At 40.0% G+C, this 5,891-nt stretch overlaps 1 pseudogene; it reads left to right on the forward strand.

Moving 5' to 3' along the window:
* On the forward strand, window positions 1–1,404 carry LOC138990956 (leucine zipper transcription factor-like protein 1 pseudogene; annotated as a pseudogene).
* The last annotated feature ends 4,487 nt before the right edge of the window (window positions 1,405–5,891 follow it).

The following is a 5,891-nucleotide window of genomic DNA, read 5'->3' on the forward strand; positions in this document are numbered from 1 at the left end:
CCCGCCCTACCTCGCGTCTGACGCGGTCCAGTGTTTCTCGACGACCCCGGGCTTGGTGAGGCTGAGCCTGGCCTCTCCCGCTTTTCCAGACAGTTGGCTTCCCCGCCCCCGCAATGGCAGAGTTGGGTCTAAATGAGCACCATCAAAATGAAGTTATTAATTATATGCGTTTTGCTCGCTCAAAAAGAGGCTTGCGGCTCAAAACTGTGAATTCCTGCTTCCAAGACCTCAAGGAGAGCAGGCTTGTGGAGGAGACCTTCACCGTCGACGAAGTCTCTGAGGTGCTGAATGGGTTACAGGCTGTGGTGCACAGCGAGCTGGAGTCTGAGCTCATCAACACGGCCTACACCAACGTGCTACTTCTGCGGCAGCTTTTCTCACAAGCTGAGAAGTGGTACCTCAAGCTGCAGACAGATATCTCTGAACTTGAAAACAGAGAATTATTAGAGCAAGTTGCAGAGTTTGAAAAAGCGGAATTTACATCTTCAAATAAAAAGTCCATCATAGACAGCATGAAGCCAAAACTGGCTCCACTTCACGAAGATGGAGCGGCAGAACTCCTGAACAAGGAAATTACAAGACTTCAAGAAGAGAATGAGAAATTGAAGTCAAGACTGAAGACCATTGAATCACAGGCAACAGATGCATTGGATGAGAAGTCAAAGCTGGAGAGAGCACTGCAAGATTTACAGCTTGAGCACGGGAGTCAAAAGGATTTTATAAAGGCCCAAGACTTGAGTGACTTGGAAAACACAGTTGCTGCTTTGAAGAGTGAGTTTCAGAAGACACTTAATGACCAGACAGAAAACCAGAAATCCCTGGAAGAGAATCTAGCAACGGCCAAGCACGACCTACTGAGGGTACAGGAGCAGCTGAGCATGGCTGAAAAGGAATTAGAGAAGAAATTCCAACAAACAGCAGCTTTTCGAAACATGAAGGAGATTCTTACCAAGAAGAATGATCAAATCAAAGACCTGAGGAAAAGACTGGCAAAATATGAACCTGAAGATTAGAAACTGATGATTTCATCTGGAAGCTGCCACAACATGAAAGTACAAGCCCTTTCTCAGCTCAGGCATGTATTTGAAGCAGTTTGTTATATTCCCTCTGTTTATTTTTAGAAGATTTAGACTTTGCTTATGATATTTAGAGCTAGAGTTCCTATTTCAGTTACCTAATTGAGAAGAGAGAAAACCTCCTGACTGATTCTGGCTGGTCATCCCAAACTCCTCTCTGCGAGTACTCCAGTTTCTTAGTTCAAAGGCGGTGAGAATTCTTTAGAGTAAAGAAAGAGTTACCATTTTGCTTTAATATAAAGAGTACACCTTTTCAATACATGTTAAAGCTAGCTTTGTCTACAGTTGCGCGTTCCCTAGAATTCAAAATATAGAATTATTAAAGATAGTTTATTATAAATAAACCTTATTTTTAAAAAAATAAAAAAATAAATAAATAAAAAGCAGAGACATTGCCCACAAAGGTCTGTATAGTCAAAGCTATGGTTTTTCCAGTAGTCATGTATGGATGTGAGAGTTGGACAATAAAGAAGGTTGAGTGCTGAAGAATTGATGCTTTTGCACTGTGGTGTTGGAGAAAACTCTTGAGAATCCCTTGGACACTAGGCAATCAAACCAGTCAATCCTAAAGGAAAGCAGTCCTGAATATTCACTGGAAGGACTGATGCTGAAGCTGAAACTCCAATACTTTGGCCACCTCATGCGAAGAGTTGACTCATTGGAAAAGACTCTGATGCTGGGAAAGATTGAAGGCAGGAGGAGAAGGGGACGACAGAGGATGAGATGGTTGGATGGCATCGCCAACTTGATAGACATGAGTTTGAGTAAGCTCCAGGAGTTGGTGATGGACAGGGAGGCCTGGCGTGCTGCAGTCCATGGGGTCTTAGAGTCAGACACGACTGAGCGATTGAACTGAACTGAGGTCCAAATGATTTCAATGAGCCCAGAGCTATGCATTTTCCCAAACTTAGAAAAGCACACAATTCATTAACTTGAGGTGTCTGGTTTTCTTAATCAACAGTAATTTTTTGAAGTTTCAACTACCTGGTCTTTGTTTCGAAAATTCTTATACATCCTGGTCCCCCTCTTACTTCTTTGGAGCAGACTCTCTGAGCTGAGATGCTGCATCCTGGTCTTAAGTCCTCAGTTTTGTCACCAAATGAAACATAATTCTCAACTTTTAGGTTGTGCAGTGTTTTCAGTCTGCAGATTATTACCAGGGTCCGGAGGAAGGGAGAAGAGGGGGTTGTTGTTTAATGGGTTAGGGTTTTAGATTTATACAATGAAAAATCTCTGGAGATCTGTTTGATGACAATGTGAATTACTTAGCACTATTTATGTAATGTGTTTTACCACAATAATTTTTTTTTAAATCATCACAGAAAAAACAGTTAAAATTTAGAAAAAAAAAAAAGATTCATTTCAATGAACTGAAACTAGTCATTCACTGAAACACTGAAAAGAAAATGAAAAGGCAAATCACATACCAGGAGAAACTATTTTTTTTAAATTTTATTTTATTTAACTTTACAATATTGTATTGGTTTTGCCATATATCAAAATGAATCTGCCACAGGTATATATGTGTTCCCCATCCTGAACCCTCCTCCTTCCTCCCTCCCCATACCATCCCTCTAGGTTGTCCCAGTGCACCAGCCCCATGCATCCAGTATCGTGCATCAAACCTGGACTAGTGACTCATTTCATATATGATATTATACATATTTCAAGGAGAAACTATTAAATATGTGTATCTTCAGTCGAGGCAGTGATACTCCCTCCAAATTTCCCTTCTACAACTGCCAGGTATTTGGGCTGCTAAAAGCTTGACAGTTAGGTCTGCCTCTAGACATTGCCTTTGATGAAAAGAGAAAAAAATGTTAAGATGGAAGAGAAGAGGAAAGATAAGGGCATCCAGAGAGAGGGGAGGAAAACTAGGGTTTCGTGGAAACATGGAAATCACAGGAAGAACATGCATCACAAAAGAGGTAGTTTGTCAATTCTCCTGAGTGATTATGTAAGAGAATGATTAAATATGTATGCACAATGGCATACCTGATAGCATTATGGAGGTCACTGGAGATAAGAGGTAAGAACAATTTAGTTATGTAATGGGGGCAGAAGCCAGACTGTATTGTGTTCACAAGGAGGAGGTAAGCAAACAGGCCCAGTAAGAGAAACAGCTCTGAAAAAAATTTGAATGCAAAGGGGAAGAGTGAATTAGGTTAGCCCCTGGAGCAGCTATATGGGTTGGATGGCAAAATGTTTAAAAATTCAATTATTTTTTAATAAGAATAATAATATTGGGTTAGCAAAAAGTTTGCTTGGATTTCTCCATAAGATGCTATAAGAGCTTTTGGGAAAATCTGAATGAACTTTTTGGCCAACTCAATTGTCAATTGCTCCTGAGTGATTATGTAATAGAATGACTAAATATGTATGTACATGTATGTACAATGGCACTTGGTTTAAATTTTTTAAATTATACATTGAGTAGTCTTACAGTCTTACTCTAGTTCCCCACAATCCTCTTCTGTACTCTGATCTTTATATATAACCACTATCTATCCGTTTTTTTTGGATCTTTCCATTATTTCTTTAGGCAGATATAAACACTTACTAATGTAGTGAATGTGAATGTAATGTAAATGAATAATCCTCCCCTCTTTCTTACACCAAAGCAGCATAGCTTTGATTTTTTTCACTTAACAATAGATCCTGTGTATCTTTTCAGACTAGTACCTATACAGGGATACAGGTTGTTTCCAATCATTTGCTACTGTAAATGATGCTACATTGGCTAATCTTATACAGTTGAAAGTTTATATGTATTGGTATGTTTTTAGGTTAATGTTTCAGAAGTGAGATTTCTGGATTAAAGATTGGAGCATTTTTAATTTTGATGGATAACATCAAATTGCCTTCCATGGGGTTTCTATCATTTTGTTCTCTCAGGCATTATGTGAAAATGCCTGTTTCCCCTAGCTCTAGTCACAGAAAATGCTATCCCACCTTTGAGTTTTTTATAATCTCATGAGTGGTCATTGTTATTTTAATATACTTTTATTTTGCATTTATCTTATTATGAAAGCAGTTGAACATGTTTCTGTATGTTTAAAAGCAATTTGCATTTTTTATAAAGAACTTTGTCTCTCAAAGAGTCTTATTGCTTATATCTTTATCTATTTTTCCTTTGGATTATTGGCCTTTTTCTTCTCAATTTCTCAGAGTTCTTGATATATTAGGGGAGAGGGAGGTTTTAATGACACAAGTGGGAAGAGAATAATAAAGCAAGTTTAGTAAGAAGAGTTGGGGAATAATATCAAAGGCAAAAATGCAAATATTAGCCTTAAGTAAGAGATAGGATACATTTTGTTGCTGTTCAGTCGATAAGTCGAGTCTGACTCTTCACGATCCCATGAATTGCAGCATGCAGGGCTTCTCTGTTATTCACTGTCTCCCGGAGTTTGCTCAACCCGTGTCCATTGAGTTAGTGATGCCATCCAACCACCTTATCCTTTGTTGCCCCATGATGTTGCCCTCAGTCTTTCCCAGAATCAGGGTCTTTTCCAATGAGTCAGCTCTTCACATCAGGTGGCCAAAGTATTGGAGCTTCAGCTTCAACAATCAGTTTTCCAATGCATATTCAGTGTTGATTTCCTTTAGGATTGAGTGGTTTGATTTCCTTGCAGTCCTAGGGACTCTCAAGAGTCTTCTCCAGCACCATAGTTCAAAAGCATCAATTCTTCGGTGCTCCAGCCTCCTTTATGGTCCAACTCTCACAACCCCCTACAACTTTTGGAAAAACCATAGCTTTGACTATATGGACCTTTGTTGACAAAGTGATGTCTCTGCTTTTAATATGCTATCTAGATTTGTCATAGCTTTTCTTCCAAGGAGCAAGTGTCTTTTAATTTCATGGCTGCAGTCCCCATCCTCAGTGATTTTGGAGCCCAAGAAAAGAAAATCTTTCACTGTTTCTACTTTTCCCCCATCTATTTGCCATGAAGTGATGGGATCAGATGTCATGATCTTAGTTTTTTGAATGTTGAGTTTTAAGCCAGTTTTTTCACTCATCTTTCACACTCATCAAGAGGCTCTTTTGTTACATTACAACAAAATTGACAGAGGGAATTGGGTCCCTGTACAGTTGGATATGAGGATTTTGTGGTAGAGCTTTGAGAGTACCAGATTATCAGCTCTACTTTCACAATTAAATAGCGGGTTAGTTCATCTGCAGAGACTTGATAAGGGGCCAAAGATGGGAAGAGAGATGTTTAGAAGGCTGAGAATGGGATGTCTAATTTAATGATTTTACAGGCAAAATAGTTTTAGGTGAAAATAATGACCAGGATGTACTATTGGGACTGTGTGACTGAAGTGACAGGGGTGGAGGTTACTGAAAATAAAATGTTCAGATCAAAAGTCAGGACATTAGATCATTAGTACTCTCCAGACATGGAAGTCACCTATGGAGATGTCAGGTGTAAGAGTGGAGAGGAAGGTTTATGAGCTGAGTGCCTGAGTCTACAACGACTGAGAGGTAGAATCTAGGATGTCAAAAGATGACAGGCACAAGGAAGACTAGAAGGTGATAAAGCCGAGTGGCAAGAACTATGAAAAAGCAGAGATTTTTACAATTGGATAGAAGCTGCTGCTGCTGCTAAGTCGCTTCAGTCGTGTCCAACTCTGTGCGACCCCATAGACGGCAGCCCACCAGGCTCCACCGTCCCTGGGATCCTCCAGGCAAGAACACTGGAGTGGGCTGCCATTTCCTTCTCCAATGCATGAAAGTGAAAAGTGGAAGTGAAGTCTCTCAGTCGTGTCTGACTCCCAGCGACCCCATGGACTGCAGCCTACCAGGCTCCTCCATCC

This window comes from Bos mutus, chromosome 15 (genome assembly GCF_027580195.1).
Source record: "Bos mutus isolate GX-2022 chromosome 15, NWIPB_WYAK_1.1, whole genome shotgun sequence".
In the NCBI taxonomy this organism is placed as follows: domain Eukaryota; kingdom Metazoa; phylum Chordata; class Mammalia; order Artiodactyla; family Bovidae; genus Bos; species Bos mutus.